Genomic DNA, 19,440 nt, shown 5'->3' with positions numbered 1-19,440 from the left:
GGCTACTTAAAAATACGTAAGAAGAGTGAACCCAATTCTTCTGTTTCCCCTGAATAAAACTGTGCCAAAACTTTTTAAAAACATGTGGCACAGGCCGGGTGCAGTGGCTCACACCTGTAATCCCAGCACTTTGGGAGGCTGAGGCGGGTGGATCACTTGAGGTCAGGAGTTCGAGACCAGTCTGGCCAACATGGTGAAACCCCCTCTCTACTAAAAATATAAAAATTAGCCAGGTGTGGTGGCGGGCGCCTGTAGCCCCAGCTGCTTGGGAGGCTGAGGCAGGAGAATCATTTGAACCTGGGAGGCAGAGGTTGCAGTGAGCCAAGATTGAGCCACTGCACTCCAGCCTGGTGACAGAACAAGACTTCGTCTCAAAAAAAAAAAAGGATAAATAAATATAAAAATATGTGGCACAGTCCAAGGAACTCTCAGTTGGTGGTAAAATTGTGTTTGCAGCATGGAGGGGTTCTAGCGTGTGTGTAGGGAATGCAGTATGCAGGGGATGGGAAACTGCAGAGAGCCACCTTGGATCTGGGGAGACAAGGAAAGCGTTGACCTTGAGTGCCTGTGATTAGTCCTCCATGGGTGGTCCCCAGCTGATAGACAAGCAAAGATGTACAGAGAGAGAGGATGCAGCTCCTCTCTGTGGTAGGACTGCACCTGGCTCACAGCACCTGCCATGTTTTGCACGGAGGAATGGTCCAAGGTGAGCGGTCCCAGCAGCTCACCAGAGTGACAGATGCAGCGGGGTTGGAGGAAACCAGAGCGGCAGCACTCCAGAGCCCATCCCATCATGGGACCAGGTATTTCATGCTGCCCACATTACCTACGCCCACATTTCTACCTCACTGCATCCTGGGGCCTGCCTGGTCAGTGCCTGAGGTCTGCCATGGCCTTTCACAGCCCTCCTGGGAGGGGACACGGGCAGCCATTGCTCACTCTGCGAGCTCATTCTGACAACTGCTAAGTCTCTTCTTCAACCTGGAGACATCTTCTTGAGTATGAAGATGCATTTGGGCCTCATGTTAGCTCCCGTTCCTCAGCTGGCTGGTCGGAGTGTTCAGTGTGCTCCTCTAAGGTGCTGGCATTCTCCTTGAAGGCCTTCACTCATGGGACATAGGACCTGGTTTTCATGACTCTCCAGCCCCTGCAGTGGTGACTGTGACTTGAAAGGTAATGCTGGTAAAAAAACAACACTGTCTCTAAGAATGCAGTCTCAGGTCTAGTGGAGCTGGTGACCTTGCAGTCTCGCTCTTATTCACTGTTCTGGTACATTGGTGAGAAAAGCCCTTGGTATGAGGTGGCAAAAACGGCGTGGAGTAAAGGCCACTGAAGTCCAGAAGTTCCAGGGAAGGCTGGGAGCCTAGCTGAATGCATGGCACATCCCCATGGGTATTCAGATTGCCCGGGACACTGGTAAGAGTTGATAGCAAAAGAAAAACCACACCATTTCAAACTCCTTAATGAATTTGTGTACAAAGCCTGCCTGGAGGTAGGAACTATCAAAACTGGTGGCAGGAGGCTCAGAGGAGACAGGAGTTGTGATCAAGGTGCGAGGCCAATGGTCTGGAAGTGGCAGCAGTGGCTTAGGTGGTAGGAGAAGAGACAGCCTGCCCCTGTCCCCTACCTGAGGACCTGTGCAAGGAGCAATGGCCTTGGCAGGGACTGACTTTCATCTGAGATCAAGAGGACCAGGGACTATTGGAAGTGAGTACCTGTTTATTGCTGTCGTCCATCTTTGTTGCTTTTCAAAATTGTCTTGGCTATCATTTCCTTTGTAATTCCATATAAATTTTAGAATCCACTTGTTCATTTTCTACTAGAATCCTGCTGGGATTTTAATTGAGATTGCATGGAATCTACACATCACTTTAAAGAGACTGGATGTATTCATGATATAGTTCTTCATTTATTTAAGTCATACTTCATTTCTCCAGTGTATCTTTTCTTCATCAACCTTGTGTAAATTTCAGTATATATATCTTAACATATTTTGTAATAGCTATGCTTAAAGTACTCCACATTTATGGGTGCTATCCTAATGGTATTTTTTAATGGTCTCTTATTCACTGCTAGCATATAGAAATTTGATTTTTGTTACCAATCTTTTATCCTGTGGTCTTGCTAAACTCACATAGTTCTGGTAGCTCTTTTGCAGATTCTTTGGATTTTCTTATGTAGACAGTCACGTGCTATGCAAAGAGAGGCAATTTTACATTTTCCATTCTCCAGACAAACAGAGCCAATAGGACAGATATAGATAGGTGAGAGAGAATTTATTGAACGAATTGCTGACATAACCATGGAAACTAAGAAGACCTATGACAACCCATCTGCAAGGTGGAGACCCTGGAAGGCTGGGAGTTTGGCTCAGTCTAAGTCCAGAGGCCTCAGAACCAGGGAAACCAATGGTGGAACTCTCAGTCCAAGGCCAAGAACCCGGGGGGAGGGGTCGCGCCAGTGTGAGTCCCAGGGTCCCGGGCGAGAGCCTGGAGTTCTGATATCCAAGGGCAGGACAGGGTGTCTCAGCTCCAGAAGAGAAAAAGAAAATAATTCACTTTTCCTCTGCCTTTTTGTTCTAGCCAGGCCCCCCGCCAATCAGATGGTGCCCCCCAGCATTGAGGGTGGATCTTCCCCACTCAGTCCACAGACACACACCAATCTCCTCTGGAAACATCCTCACAGACACACCCAGAAATAATGCTTTGCCAGTTCTCGAGTGTCCTTCATCCAGTCAAGTTGACACCTAAAATAAACCAACACACATTGCAATCCGGATGCCTCTTATTTCTTTTCCCTGTTTTATTGCACTGACCAGACTGCCCTGTACAGTGTTGAATAGATGTGGTGAGAACAGATGTCCTCGTCTTGTTCCTGCTTTTAGGGATTAAGTATAATGTTAGCTCTAAGTTTTTCGTAATGTTTATTATCAGGTTGCAGAAGTGCCCTCCTAATCTTAGTTTGCTGAGAGTGGTTTTTTGTTTTTTGTTTTTACCACTAATGGCCATTGAATTTTATCAGTCTTTTACTGCATCTGCCTAGATGTTCCTGTACATTATCTTCTTGAGTCCACTCAAATGGTGAATAACATTGACTTTTGAGTGGTAAGTCCGCCTTGCATTCCCAAGATAAATCCCACTTGGTCATTTTTTCCTCGACTGTTTCCAGTCCACTGCTGACCCGGTCTGTCAAAGGCATTCTTCATCTCTGTGCCTGTTTTTCATTCCTAGCATTTGCATTTGACTCCTCCTCATTGCTTCCATCTCTCTGCTACCTTACCTCGGTGATCTTGCATCTTGCCTACCTTTTCCACTGGACCTGGTGGTGTCTGACTGCATCCACCCTAGGTAAGTGCCCATGTCTCTCCTTGGAGACTCTGTCTTTTCCTTAGAATTTGCTGCCCTGTGACCTCAGCTGTCTGATGGGTTCAACTTAAGCTGGGAATTTGCAGAACCCAATGTCTTCTTCTTGTTACAGTGGGGCAATGTTCTTTCCAGCTTTCTCTATCCTCAGCAGAATCTGGAATCATGTTCTACATCATTTTTCCCCCTGGGTGCAGAATTCTCGAGGAAACTTTTTCCCGTCTAGGGGTTTATAGATGATATGTTATTCTCTTTTGCATTGAATATCTACATAGGGAAAAATCTTAAAGTCAGCCAAATGCTTTCTCTCCTTTAGGTATGTGATGGTCATTAATGCTGTTTTAAAATATGTCTAGCTCTCCAATTTCCTTTTACATGGTAAGATTGTACTTCCCTGTCCCCTCATGGTTGCTGGGGGCCATGTAAGCAAAACTTATATGTACCATTTTCAAGTCAGAGTGTTTAAATGTGGTGTGAGGTCTTCCAGAGCTCTCTTTCCCACTGGCACAGTAATTGGCAGAGTGGAGGTGGTGGCAGCGCCATCAGCCTGGATCACTACAGTGAGCAGAGCCCCCTGCACCTTACCCACACTGGAAATGTAGCATGAATGACTAACAAACTCTTTTGAGACAGGGTCTCAGTCTTTTGCCCAGGTTGAGTGCAGTGGCATAATCACGGCTCACTGCAGCCTCAACCTCCTGGACTTAAGAGATCCTCCCACCTTAGCCTCCCAAGTGGCTGGGACTGTAGGCATATGCCACCACACCCAGCTAATTTTTTTATTGTTTGTAGAGACAGGGTCTCACTGGCCCAGGCTGGTGTTGAACTCCTGGGCTCATGTGATCCTCCTGCCTTGACCTCCCGAAGTGCTGGGATTATGGGCATGAACCACTGCCCCTCTCCCTGTTGGGTTTTTGTAAAGCTTCTCTTCCTAGCTGTTTTCTGCAGCAGGCATTACCTTTTTCCTCTGCTTGCGATGTGATCTTGAGTCTTGGCAACTCCCTCCTCAGCTCCTTCTGTCTTTATCTTTTTTTCCCATGAGCCCTTGTGTCTTTGCTTTTATCTCAGATTGCAGCAGCCTTCTCTCCTTGGTTACGGTTTGTACCCATGGATGTCTCTAGCTAGTTAATTACAGTGAATTTTTCAGTGTATGTTAGATCTTTTTCAGATCCCTTTTCTGAAGTATATGGATACTTCAAAGCACTAAGGCAGATTCCTAACCCTTAAATTCTATCTCAAGCATTATGCTCTATTTAAATAGTTAGCATAATTAAGATTTTGTACTTCCTTCCCATAATTATAGGTACTTCTTCCTTTGAGAGTCATGTGCCACATTATCTAGTTTTCGGATAATTAGTGGCACATTTTTAATATACTCCTTACTCTTGAAAAGTCAGCCAAGCCAAGCTGTGCCTGATGACTTTCACTGCAGTGAAAGGATCTTCTACAGGGACCCGGTGTTGCTTTATTAAAACTCTTGGGCAGCCAAACAAATAAGGGCCACTGGAAATGGAGACACTCTGGGAAGAGGCTGCTCTACTCTTTTGCACAGATGTCCATGAGAGCCCCTTCCTATCACCTGCAAAATGTTCTTGACGCTTAGCTAAAGGAGGAGCAAAGGAGAACGTTCCTTTGATTAGTTTCTCTTTCACTTGCTCCTTTTTGGTTGGCAATTAAAGCAGGTCCATTGATCTTTTCCATAGTCTAATGTGAGGCTCTGTGTATCTGATTAGTAGCACTCCATGTCTGAATTTTCCATATTAAATTATGGATTATCTATACTTAGTATGTAATGAACTCAATTTATGCGGGGGAAATCCTATATAATTGGCTTGGGAATCAAAGCACTTTGATTTTAGTTGTGTTTGAATTAACTGATACTGACTTAATGAGATTTGTCCAACTACTTGCGTCCTGTCAGGCCACCCTCCCTCCTTCCTCCCCTCCCATACCTGGAAGGCTATACAGGCACAACCCATCCTCAGGGAAAAAGCAGAAACCAACTTTCTTCGTGGCCAAAGAGGAATAAATTTGGCATCCAGAAGCCCATGCCGATGTTGCTCATCCCTCGGATTGTCTTTTGTTGGTTCTGTTGGTTTGGAGGCACCGAAACCCCTTGATCTCTGTTCTGCCCTTCCTGACTGCCCTGCTCCTGGATTCTCTGTTTTCTTTCTTTTTTTTTTTTTTTTTTGGCAGAGCACCTCTGGGGGCCAGTAAGCCTCTCTCGAGGATATTGATGGTTTCTTACCTCCTTACGGGGGTGAGCGAAGAGCAGGGCAGAGGGCACACAGGGAACCTGGAACCCCACCACAGCGCACAGGAATTCACAGAACTGTAGAGCCAGAGGGAGGGTGCATCGTGGCGTCCGTTCACCAATGGTGCGGCGTGAAGGCTGCAGCCCTGAGGGAGGCAGGTGGCTCCTCATGGGTCCCTGAGCAGGTCCTGGTGGAGGGCAGGGCCCCTCCGAGGGTCTCAGGTCCTGGACCCATGTCCCTGCTCCCTGATGACAGGGCCTGCCTCTGGGCATCTCATTATGAATAGTCAGGAAATAGGGTCTAAAAATTAGGATTTCAGTATCTGCTGTCTCAAAGCCTTTGACAGTGGTGGACAAGTGCTACTGAAAAAGCAAGGCTACAGACCCCCTTTCCTGCCGAAACAGTGTCTCGGCTTCTGTAACAAAGGATGACAGAATAAATACGCTTAAACAATGAAAAGATGCTTAGGTAGGTTGATGGCCATTTTTGCCAAGTCAAACCCAGCACAAGACTGTGACATATTTTTGGAACGGTATTCACAGAATTTTTTTAAATCACAAAAATCAGAACTGTTAACTGGTGAAATGTGCTTCATAACATGCTGACACTGCATCTAGCCACCTTGAATGCATTGCTATATTCAACAATGTCCTTATGGTTTTATCATAGTGACCTAATTCAAATCGGAGTTAAAGATCTTATTCTTCTTTCATGTACCTGGTTTCATTTACTGAGCCACAATAAACCAGATTACCCAGAGAAACCTTATCAATGGACAAGGAGATAAAAGTTTCCCAAGAAATCAATCAGTTATTGAGTTTATGTGCCTTCTTATCTTTGTCTCTAAGAAAGTTAAAGAAAAAAAAAAGGCCAATTTCCTAAAAAACCCAGAGACCTGAAAAATAAATTCATCCTTTAATCTTGAATAAGTCCTACCCATGCTAAAGAAATAAAAATGATTTTGAGAATAAATGAATGGCCAATATTTTGTGATGAAACTTGCAGCATTGACTGGCTTTATGAAACACCACACGCACACACATCACACATGCACACATACCCCACACACACTACTCATAATCCCCCCACACCACACACATGCACACACATACCCCACACACATACCCCCCCACATACACCACAAACACCACACACCCCACACACTACATACCCCCCACACACAACATACATACCCCACACACACAACATACGTACCCCCTACACACAACATACGTACCCCACACACACACCACACACATGCACACATGTGCCACATACCACATACCCCACACACCACACACATGCACACATACCCCACACACCACACACATGCACACATACGCCACACACCACATACCCCACACCACACACGCACACATATGCCACACACCACATACCCCACACATACCACACACATGCACACACATACCCCACACACATACCCCCCCACACACCACACACACCACATACATACCCCACACACTACATACCCCACACACACACTACATACCCCCCCACACACCACACACATGCACACATACCCCACACACATACCCCCCACATACACCACACACATCACATACATATCCCACATACTACATAGCCCACACACACCACACACGTACCCCACACACACACCACATACATATCCCACACCCTACATACCCCCCACACACCACACACGTACCCCCCACACACTACATACCCCCCACACACACCACACACATGCACACCTACCCCACACCCCCCGCATACACTCACATGCATACCACTGCTAGAAGCCACCTTTCCACTCTCAGAAATGGACGCTACAGGGCATGACAAGTGGACCACATCTTAATCCACCTTTCCCCTCTCCTACGTTTCTAAGGGGGCAGTGGCAGGTTCCTGGGGTCGAGGGCGATGTGGTCAGAGATGAGAAGGGTGTCAAATATCTGGTCTCCCAGTTATGCTGGCAACCATGGGCCCATTTAAGGGAGCGCCTAGAAGTACCAGGCTCGGCTGACCTTTGAACCCAACTCAGCCGAGGCAAAGCTGCTCCCTCCTGATGCGGGACTTGTTTCCACCGTGTCTCTGGTATCCGGCGTCACTGTAAGCCTGCCTCCAGCCTGCGTGTCCCAGTGGTATCTGCGTTCCCCTGTGGGGTTGAGATGCGGAGTCTGGCTGGATGTCCACACTCACAAGGCCATGCAGCATCAGTGTGGCAGCAGTCTCTGAAAGAGTCGTGGGGAGCAGCCATCCCACCAAAGGGGGCTGGGACTTGTCTGTACCTGCTAAGTTAAAGCCAGGTCCGAGGTTTTCAGATGTTGAGCTAAGAGTGATATATCGATAGCAGAGTCTCATTCTCTCCCAGTCTTAGGCTGGTGGGCAGAGCCCCAGGGACAGCCTGTGTGGTCCGCCTCTCAGGACTGTCTCTCAGCGTCCCAGCCTCGCCAGGCCTGGCTCACAGGCTGCAGGTGCAGCATGCCTCCCCCTCCCCTTGCGGTCTGCAAAGTGAAAGTCCAGGTGTGGAGAGGGCAGGCGAGGAGGGGCTGTTCACTGCTTGGGGAAGGCTGCTTTCTGTGGAGCCAGGCCCTTGCCTTTGTCCACCCCAGATGGTTTCTCCTCCAAGTCCCCCTCTCTTTCCAGGGAAGATACGTGGCTTCCCAGGGAGATGGTCCACGCAGAGCCCTAGGATCTCACGCTCTTCCGCCCAACCACCTGACCTGGTTGTTTCCTTGAACTGTGTGCCGCCTCCAGGATCGCAGCCCTCAGGCCATGGCCTCCCTTCCTTCAGCTTGCTTTTCCAACTTCCAGTGCTCTACTCTCACACACCACTCAGCACGAGACTTCTGACACCAGCTGTATTCATTTCCCCCATACACCAAACCATTCTCCAGCAGACACCAGCTGGGTGTGCTCAGTTCAACTCAATTTTGACACTCTTTACCTGGAGACAGCGTCGGATCCCACAGGTTAAGGGCTCAGCCCCACAAGACCACCCTCACTTCTCATGCCAGTCACAAGCCCCAGGTTGTGACCTGCACTTCTGGCCAATGGGGTATAAACTGGGGCTTCCACAACCCCCTACTTGGATTTGATTGAATTGCTAGAGTGGCTCACAGAACCCAGGGAGAGGCTTTACTTCCGTGCCCTTGTTGATTATAAAGGATAGGAGGCAGGATGCAGGTGCACAGCCAGGTGGAGAGACGCAAGTTGGGACGTCGGGGGGTCCCGAGCACAAGAGCCCCTGCCCCGAGGAGCTAGGGTGCGTCTCCTTCTGGCACGGGGATGTGTTTGCTGACCCAGAAGCTCTCTGAACCCCTCCGTTCAGGGACTTTTATTTAGGCTGCATCATGTAGGCAGGATCGATTTGTAACTCCATTTCCAGCCTCTGTCCCTCCTCTGGAGGATGGGGAGTGGGACTGAAAGCCCCAAGCTCATAATCATGGCTCAGTCATTCTAGTGACCCAGCACCCATCTAGAATTCCATCAAGAGTCATCTCGTTAGAGCCAAAGACACTCCTGTCACCCAGGAAATTCCAAGGGATTTAGGAACTGGGGTCAAAGACCAAATACTGAAACAGAAGTTTCTGTACTATACAGCCATGAAAAAAGAATGAGTTCACGGCCTTTGCAGGGACATGGATGAGGCTGGAAACCATCATTCTCAGAAAACTAACACAGGAACAGAAAACCAAACACCACACGTTCTCACTCATAAGTAGGAATTGAACAATGAGAACACATGGACACAGGGAGGGGAACATCACACACGGGGGCCTGTCAGGGGGTGGGGGACAAGGGGAGGGAGGACATTAGGACAAATACATAATGCATGCAGGGCTTAAAACCTAGATGGTGTGTTGATGGGTGCAGCAAACCACCATGGCACATGTGTACACCTGTCACAAATCCGCATGTTCTGCACGTGTATCCCAGAACTTAAAGTATAATTTTAAAAAGAAAGAAAAACTATAAACAACAACAACGAAAAGAAGATTCTTTAGTGCCCCTGTCACTCAGGAAATGACAAGGCTTTTAGCAGCTCTGTAGCAGGGACTGAGGAGCAGAGACCAAAGATATAATATATAATATATATCTTATTAATATTTCAGACAGCCCCGTGTTGAGTGCTCCGCAGCTTCAGCCAGACGCCACCGTGCGATACCGCCCCTCTCCCTATGTGTGAGCCATGTCCACCCGTTCAGCCAGACCCCACCGTGCGATACCGCCCTTCTCCCTATGTGTGAGCCATGTCCACCCGTTCAGCCATCCCTGCGCCAGTACCTGAGAGCTGCTTCTCGTACTGCCTTTCTGTGGTGTCTCCCTGGCTAACAGGCATCCCTAGATGAGCCCAAATATCTGCTCTCTCTTTGTCTGCTTCCTGAGCGACAGGACCAGTGGAGCATGCCGCACAGCCTGTGGGTGAGCAGCTTATGCGTCTGTGGTCACCAGCCTGGCCTGGCCTCCTCACTGCCTGGCATTTCTCCTGTCTTCCTCTGGCTTACAGCAAGGGGCGTGGCACAAATTATACTCAGTAACTTTTTTTTTTTTTTTTTTTTTTGAGACGGAGTCTCGTTCTGTCGCCCAGGCTGGAGTGCAGTGGCCGGATCTCAGCTCACTGCAAGCTCCGCCTCCCGGGTTCACGCCATTCTCCTGCCTCAGCCTCCCGAGTAGCTGGGACTACAGGCGCCCGCCACCACGCCCGGCTAGTTTTTTGTATTTTTTTAGTAGAGACGGGGTTTCACCATGTTAGCCAGGATGGTCTCGATCTCCTGACCTCGTGATCCGCCCGTCTTGGCCTCCCAAAGTGCTGGGATTACAGGCTTGAGCCACCGCGCCCGGCCTAGTAACTGTTTTTGAAATCAGTAGGAGTTTTTAATAATTAACTAAATTTTTGAGCACCTCTTCTGTGTCTGGGTTGGGCACTGGACGTGCAGAGATAAGAGACACTGCCCTCCAAGTCTACTGAGGGAAACAGACAAGACAAACAGACAGTTGGCCAGGAGCAGTGGCTTCCGTCTGTAATCCCAACGCTTTGGGAGGCCGAAGCGGGTGGATCACCTGAGGTCAGGAGTTCGAGACCAGCCTGGCCAAAATAGTGAAACCCCATCTCTACTAAAAATACAAAAATTAACTGGGCGTGGTGGTGTGCTTCTGTAATCCCAGCTACTCGGGAGGCTGAGGCAGGAGAATTGCTTGAACTCGGGAGGATGAGGCCGAAGTTAGCAGAGATTGCACCACTGCACTCCAGCCTGGATGACAGAGTAAGACTCTGTCCCCCTCTCCCCCCACCAAAAAAAAAGAAAAGAAAGAAAGAAAAACAGACAGTGACAGTGTAATATGTTGTGTTTTCACTATGACCGGAAATTAAAATATTAAATTAGAAGTATTTTCAATCCTCCTCTCTGTCCTGAAGGAGAACCATTATTTTGTTGAGTAGGATGATGGATGCAGTTTTCAGTGTGTGTGGGTGATATAGGGGTAGGTTGGCTATAGGAAAAGAACAGTGACATCTAAGAAGCTGAGGAAGTGGGAATATATGAAAAAATTCTGGGATTCTATTGCTGAATGATACCAAACACAGCTCTAGGTATGTGGTAATGTGAACACAGATGGTTGGCCACGTGCACGTACACACATACCTCACCTCTAATCCTAGCTGAAATGACAGAAAACCACAAAAATGGCTGAAGACCTGTATCCTTCCTTAATGGCCAGTGCATCACGTGCATTTTTCTAGAATGTCTAGAAATTCCTGCCAGGCATATTGCATATAAGACCAGAACAAAAAAAGAGAAAGAACAGCTTTGAACTCAGCTGTATGAGGCCTTCTGGGAGGTTACTGGAAGCTATGCTGGGTCTCAGATGTGCCCTCATTTTGAAGAACAAGGACTGACAGGTGCTTGGTGGGTCAGATGTGGAATCACCTATGGTGCCGGTGGTAATTTATGGGGAGGGCGGGTTCTAAAGGCCTTTATAATTTCTGTAAGTCGCACCCCCACTATCTGAAATGGATGGTGGACATTTTTAAGGTCTAATGCAATGTACTGTGCCAACACAGCTTTAAGATACATCTCCTTCCCCTGCACACACAGCCTCCTTCCAGACTGCAGTCCCGTAGCCTCTGCTGATTTGAAATTCTGGAGCCACCACTAAGGGAGCCACTGCCTTCGGAGTGTTTTGGCAGCTGTGATGTGGCAGGATTTAGGGCAGCTTCTTGGGAGACTCTGGGACTCAGATGGCTGTGCCACACAGGTGGTCTCCCTCCTTCCCCCAATGCAGGGACCCACAGTTTGGGGCACGTTCAGATAAAGGAACCACAGAGAGACAGTCCCTCCTTCGTTCCAGCGGTGGGGTCTCTGCCATGCCAGCACAGGCTGGGTTTCAGGATCTCAGGAGAGGGTTCTATTTAGGGTTAGTACAAAGTAGATGGTCTGGGATGGTCCAGCGTAGATATTAGTAGATAGCAAATCCTTTCCAGTTTATAGCTCAGTATCACCAGACTGCTTCTTGCCCTTCTCAAGACACAAGATAGGAAGTCTCAAATACAAGAAGAGCTGATACTGATTAAGTCTAAATTTAATTTCAACAAGACCTTTCCGTTTTAAAAAATGTTCTTAGTTCACCGTGTCCCTCTGGTCTTTCGCATTGTCAAGCAAAACTAAGCTTGTCTTAGATAAGGAGAAGGTTTATTCAAAAGGACTCTTGCAACTAACAGGGGAGAATCCTTGGAACTCAAGAACTGTGAACGTCTCAAAATCAATCAGAAAAGGGCTTTTCTTTTATAGGGTAGGGAGATCAGCGAATCTTAGCAGAAACTTAAGGGGAAGTTGGGTGAGTAAAGGAAAATGACTAGGATGTGAGTCTCACTGTGGGATGAGCTGATTACTGGCGCATTCTCCTTCCTAGTGCTTACCCGGGCCCCAGGGACAAGCAGAATTCAGGCGACTATAGAGAGGAGAGCAGCCTGACTAGCAGTTAGTCCAGACAAAACAAACAGAAAGAAGGTAAGAAAGGTGCATTGTGAAAACAGAGAGATGCATTGTGAACACTTGGGCAGGATATAAATATTCTTTAGTTCTGTCTTCTCTAATTCATTGAGATGGTAACCCGTTCACCCAGCACATTGAATTCTTTTTTTTTTTCTTCTTGACAGGGTCTTGCTCTGTTGCCCAGGCTGGAGTGCAGTGGCACAATCACAGCTCATGGCAGCCTTGACCTCCCAGGCTCAAGCCATCCTCCTGCCTCAGCCTCTGGAGTAGGTGGGACCATAGACTCGTACCACCATACACAGCTAATTTTATTTTTATATTTGTAGAAACAGGGCCTCACTATGTTGCCCAGGCCGGTCCCCAACTCCTGGACTCAAGTGATCCTCCCGCCTCAACCTCCCTAAGTGCTGGGATTACAGGCATGTTACATTCTTAAAGAAACTGTGTTAACAAAGTTCATTTCTCCTTGAGTATTTTTAGGCAGTTTAATTTTGTCACCACCCAGGTGTCCCTGCAGCACATCCACCCTTCTCCCTGTATCCGTCCTGCCTTGCCTCCCCTCACCCACTAAGTTCCCTTCACAGCGCTTTCTGCCCCTTCCCATCCCTACCCTCCACCCCTGCACTCAGCCTTCCCTCTCCCAGTAACACTGTCCCCACCCACCTCCGCCACCCTTGACTTGCCTCATCGCTCTATGTCGCCTGGATGTCCCTTCCTCTGGCCCCTGAGAGTGCTCCCTACGCACCTTTCTCAGGCAGCTCTGCCCGGGCTTGGTGCATCAGCCTCATGAGTCCAGATGCTGGCCAGGGCATCTCTGTGTCCCTCTAGACCGAGTTCCATGGGAACAGACCCCACGTCTATCTTCCTCTTTTCATCTCTGTGCTTGCTGCGTTGTGGGCTCGATCTGTGTGCACTGGAGGAAGGAAAGGAAGCAAGGAGGGCAGGAGGAAGGTACATATTGAGCAAAGAATATATTCCTGAAACCCGATAGTCTCATACCTGTGAGAGCCCAAAATAAAGCAAGAAAACAACCACCAATATATTTTCTGACATTTGAGTCATAGGATGCATTCATGTTACATTCCAGAAAGCACGTGCAGCCTTGCCGTTCAGTGTATTTTAAAATAGAAGCCCTGTCCTTCCTGAGGATGAGGATCCTGCCATACAGCTGCTTTTTTGCCAGCCATTGCATGTGTACTCACGTGACAGAGTCCCATACACGAGAGCGGGACCCCCCAAATTGCTCCCTGCCATCCTCCACCAGCCGCTCCCGGGACCCCCCGAATCACTCCCTGCCATCCTCCACCAGCCACTACCAGAGGGAGTCCATTGGCTTAGCTTCTGCTTCTCTTCCCAACCTTGTCAATGGTATCACCACCACCCCTGGCGGCTCAGCTCCCAGGTGGAGAGCTGGGCATCCGTCTGACTCCTCCTTCTCCCACCCTTGGCTCTACCTCCTGCAAATCCTGGGCCCTGCAGTATCAGAGCTGCGGGCAACGTGGAGACACCGAGTTGGGGTGTTTGGGGTAGCAGGGAAGAGAGGGCAGTGGCCAGACGTATTACAGAAATACATCATCCAGCAGCAGCAGGGGACAGGACTGAGAGCCAGGCCCAGAGAGGGCACAGACACCAACCTGGGCAGAGATAATGGGACCAGAACTGCAGAAGCACATCAGAGTAGGAGGAGAGTGCATTGACTTGGTAGATATTTGGAAGATGAAATTAGCAAAGCCCGGCGACCTGGAGGAAAGGAGGGAAAGAGATCTAACGCCTCCTGGGCCCGGCCTCAGCCTTCAGGTGCACGTTACTGCCCCATCCAACAGGGTCTGCGGCCCATGGGCTTGACAAGGACCTCGGCATGAAGTGGGGCCCGTGGCTCCTGCCCTGCACATGCCACGATTCCTGGGGGCTTCTCTGGCAGAGGGTCCTATGCCTTCCTCCATTTTATCCTTTGTCTGGTGAGATGGGGAGGGACGCTCCTCTGCTCGTCTACCCTCTTCTCTCCTCTGGCCTCTTCCCACTTCCAAGTACTGACCTCCGCTGTCTTAAAATTATTGTCACCATCGAGGAGAGCCTGCCCCTCATGGCCCCCAAACTGACTGTGCTGGAGGCCCACCCGGCTGCACACACGGAGAACTACTGGTTGCATAAATCAGGAAAGGTGGGGGCTCCTTTTCCCACAGTCCAGCCAAATGAACGTGGTCCCCCCAACCACTCGTCCCCTATGTGCCATGGCCCTCAGGCATTTAAGGAGAATTGTCTAGTCTGTGAAGCCTGAGGAAAAGAGATGTGCCTGTATCTTTAAGGAAGAGGGAGAATATCAGTTAAATGCAGATTGGAGACATTACTTCTGGTTATGAACATTAACCAAGTACTCAAGAGGCGAAAGGCTAATAAGATCATTGAAATTACTTCTGCATGTCAGCCAGTATCTCCCACCAGCGTCTCTTCATTCTTTTTAGCTTCGTCCTTAATCTGCCTGGGCTTTAATCAAACTACTTTCACTCACGCTTTACCTGCATGGGAGTAAAAGTAGTAGTCATGAGAGAGGACGATCAAGTCCCAGAAAGTAGAGCAATGAAAGATGGACAGGCCAGGTGTGGTGACTGAAGCCTGTTATCCCAGCACTTTGGGAGGCTGAGGTGGGTGGATCATGAGGTCAGGAGTTCGAGATCAGCCTGACCAACATGGAGAAACCCTGTCTCTACAAAAAATACAAAAGAAATTAGCTGGGCATGGTGGCAGGCACCTGTAATCCCAGCTACTCAGGAGGCTGAGGCAGGAGAATCACTTGAACCTGGGAGGTGGAGGTTGCAGTGAGCCGAGATCGCGCCACTGCACTCCAGCCTGGGTGACAGAGTGAGACTCCGTCTCAAAAAAAAAAAAAAAAAAAAAGATGGACAAACATCAGCGTTCCTGTCCCATCAGCTGAACACAAGGAGCACCCTGGAGAATCAGTTTAGACTGCAGAACGCATTCTTGCATGTTCTTGGATGGGCATCTCATAATCTTTAGGGCTCTTTTCCTTAAGCATTCATGCATGAGGCCTGAAAGTCCTCTGCTGAATTTATCTGCAGGAACCTGTGTTTTCAGTCCGATCAGACGGTCAGATGATTAATTGTGTATGATAGTCATAGCTAATGTTGATTGAGCCTTGCTGTGTGCTAAGCATTGCTGGAAGCACATCTGTGAAACTAATCTTACCCTTGCAAGAACCCTGTGAAGTATAGGTATCATTTATTCCCATTTTACAGATGAGGATACCGAGGCACAGTGACATTTAATAACGCCGCAAGGTCATGCAGATTGTAAAGGTGGAGCCAGGATCCCAGGCCGGCAGTCTGGCTTCGGAACCCAGGCTGTCACCGCCATATGCAGTGATACATACACCAGGCTGCTACCCAGGACCCTGGCTTAGCTTCAGGACTGTGGACCTGAATGCTCAGAACAAGCTGAGGCCCAGCGAGAAACTGATTACTGTCTGAACTACCAAAAATCAAACATGTTTAAAAAGGTCTTTGAAAATTGATAAACCACAAATTCATGTATTACATATGTGCGTATACTCTGAGCAGAATATTTTGTGATGCATAAGTTTTCTATACCAAGCAGGCCAAGTCGAAGGTTTTAGTGTGTTATGAATTCTACCTATGAAATAGATAACCTTGGGCAGGGAAGAAGTTCTTGTTTTACAAAGTAGTGGCAAAGCTTTATAGTTCCCAGTAGGAGGTGTTTCTAGTTTTCTTTCCTTTTTTTTATTTTTTTATTTTTTGAGTTGGAGTCTCGCTCTGTTGCCCAGGCTGGAGTGCAGTGGCGCGATCTCAGCTCACTGCAAGCTCTGCCTCCCGAGTTCACACCATTCTCCTGCCTCAGCCTCCCGAGTAACTGGGACTACAGGCGCCCGCCACCTCGCCCGGCTCATTTTTTTGTATTTTTAGTAGAGACGGCGTTTCACCGTGTTAGCCAGGATAGTCTTGATCTCCTGACCTCGTGATCCACCCGCCTCGGCCTCCCAAAGTGCTGGGATTACAGGCGTGAGCCACCGCGCCTGGCCGTGTTTCTAGTTTTCATAGACTCCTGGGACAAGGCAGTTTGTCTCTTCCTTGTCAGCTGAGTAAAATGTCATTGAGGTCTCCCTGCATTTCCACTCCGTTGTCGTGCAAGCAATGAGTTGTCGTTCTGATACATGGAGAGAAAAATGACGTGGCATCTGCCATGAAAGAAACCTTGATGTACAAGGGATGCAGTGATCCAGGGGAATCAATCTCCCATCAAGGGAAGAGACATGTCCCCAAAATCAGGGGTAATACCTGGAAGCAAGTCACATCTGTAGATGACTTTTACTTAGGAATTCGCCATCATAACAAGGACTCTTTGGAGTTTCCCCCGCCAGGGTTAAGATTGTGTTATATTTCCTTTAAAACAGTGCTTAAAATAGAACCTGCTATTTCCCCAGCTCTTCAGTATTCCCCAGTCATCTAAATAAAAGAGTGGGATTTTTTGACTTTTTTTTTTTTTGGCTATCAAGATATTAGTTTTCACTGACAGTTACAATCAATTGCTTATATAATTGCTAATAAAAAAGATTATAAGACAAAACAATTAAAATGTAGTTACCCTTCAAAAGTGACTGAGATATAGGTAATTATTACGTCTGTTAAATGCCTGAAAATGCTCCATGATGTTTATAGATGAATAACTTATTTTAGTCATTTTGGTCCTCTGGGGTGACTGAAATCAAACCAAATGTGATAACCCATCAGAAAATGAATGGTGCCCCAACCCTCCCAGGTGCTGGCGACCATCTGCCCCTGATTCAGAACCTCCCAGTAATGAGATCACTCGCTATGCCACGCGGCTCTGCACACCCTGGTGGAATCCTCCCAGGAGGGCTTCCCTTTGCCAAGCGCCCCAGGGGTTCACCTACTTCAGATTAGAGTCTAAGCCAGTCATCCCCTCACAGATGAGATCGAGGCTCAGAGTGATGAGGAAACCCTCAAAGCCACATCCCCAGAAATAAGAGAGCTGAGGCTTCCGTCCAGGGGATCTTCTCTGGGATGTGAGCCAGAAGTGACCAAAAGAAGATCCGAGAGCCTTCTCAGAGGGAAGGCTTCAGTGCCATCTTCTGTCATAGTCGTGTAGAAGCAGAGGGGCTAGGCAGTGGCCCCAGTGGCCCCATGGTGAACTGGGTCCCCAATCACCCAGGTTGGCTTTGAAAGCAGGCCCAGCTTACAGCACCCTCCTATGCACCCTGCCCCGCCCATTCCTGCAGTGGACTGTCCTGGGAGTGGACACGTGCCCAGGCTGGTTCAGTGAGCCCTTTCCCTGGGTGGGGGACTGGGAAGCAGAGAGAGCTAGACCAGCGTGGAACTAGGGTAGCATGATGTTTACTTGGGGGCTGGTCTGCAGAGAGAATGGGAGACAGCCTCTGTGGCAATGAGGCAGAAATAGGCTGCAGAGGGCGCCAGCTAGGCACGGGGGCAGGTGCGGAGATTTTATCACTGTGGTGGGCCTCCCTTCACAGACTAACCTGGGAGGGACAGGAGTCGACTTAACGCTGAAACAGGTGCCCTGACAGGCAAGAGTAGACCTGAGGTGCTGGGAGGCCACCTCAGAGTCCGGGTGAGAGGGGGAGGTTCAGCCAGGGCAGGTGGAGCTGGAGCCCTGGGAGGATTGCAGGTGAGGTTGGCAGCCGGGTCAACCCACCAGGGAGAATTTGGACGTGGGGTGTGTGAGATGATCGAGGATGAGGCAGAGATGTTGGCTCCACCAACCACATCCATGGCATTTCCCTTCAACAAGAATCAAGGGCATTATGAAGGGCAAGGGACCCTGTGTTCCTATTGTTCTCTCTGTCCTCCTTCCCTCTCTCTTCTCCGCCAGACCTCTCATCACCCCGGGCTCTACTTATTGCACTCCAGCAATGGACACCTGCTTAATCTTTTCTCTGTCCATCCCCACTGGCCTGCTCCAAGTCAGACCTCATTCCCCCTCCCCAGGAGTGTGCAGCCCTGTACAATTACTGGGCAAGACACTAGAAGACACTCTTCCCTTCCCTTCTGACACTTCCAACCATCTAGGACTCCTGCTCCTTGGAATTGAATGAGAGAAGTGCTGATTGGACAGTGGATTAATACGTTGGTTAGCAAGATAAATTACTCAATAAATTACCGTCCTTCACAATCAAAGCTAAATCAGTACATCACAATGGAGCTGTAATTGGCTTTTTTTGATCCTATTCCTGAAATCCAGTTGGTCCCTGGCCTTAAGATTGTGTGGATTTTGGAGGGCCCACGAATGGATTCTTCAGTGATGGGATTTTCTTTCAAGCAGGCTCAAATCTAATTGGCTTCCAATTCCTAAGCAAAAGAGGTACATTACAGGCTGTTTCATGAGTGAAAACACTCTACTGCTCTTTGTTTCTTTGGGGAATTATTTTGCCATGAGAGATGAAGCACGGTAATTGAAGTCAATTAAGGTTAAAAGAAATGTGCCCCACAGCACCGCAAGAGGGGCTGTTTGCACACCTCAGTCAATATTGGTTTCTAGACCTTAGCGTTTAGGATTATAGATGACAGTGGTGTTTTAACTCACGAAAAAAGATTCTAGGTGGCTTTTTGATAAGCACGTCACATAGTGGCTAAAGCTGCAAAGCTGCTGATCTTTTTCTTTTTTCTTTTTTCATGTATGGCGTTCCTTGCCAATTATTCCACATGAAAACCAAGAAGACAGCTCATGGATCATTGTTATTAACCAGTGACTGATTTAGTTGGAGTACTTGAGACCTTTTATAAGTACCTAATCGCCTTTACATGAAATTGCTAATTGGGTATTGCTAATACAAAT

General features: G+C 48.4%; 1 protein-coding gene across 5 annotated transcripts in view; it reads left to right on the top strand.

Moving 5' to 3' along the window:
- The window catches only part of ENTREP2 (endosomal transmembrane epsin interactor 2), a 466,535-nt gene that overhangs the window by 398,563 nt on the left and 48,532 nt on the right, over positions 1 to 19,440 (top strand). The window lies entirely within an intron of this gene.

The sequence above is a fragment of the Macaca nemestrina genome, chromosome 7 (assembly GCF_043159975.1).
Source record: "Macaca nemestrina isolate mMacNem1 chromosome 7, mMacNem.hap1, whole genome shotgun sequence".
NCBI lineage: Eukaryota > Metazoa > Chordata > Mammalia > Primates > Cercopithecidae > Macaca > Macaca nemestrina.
This window is presented reverse-complemented; position numbering and strand designations above follow the sequence as displayed.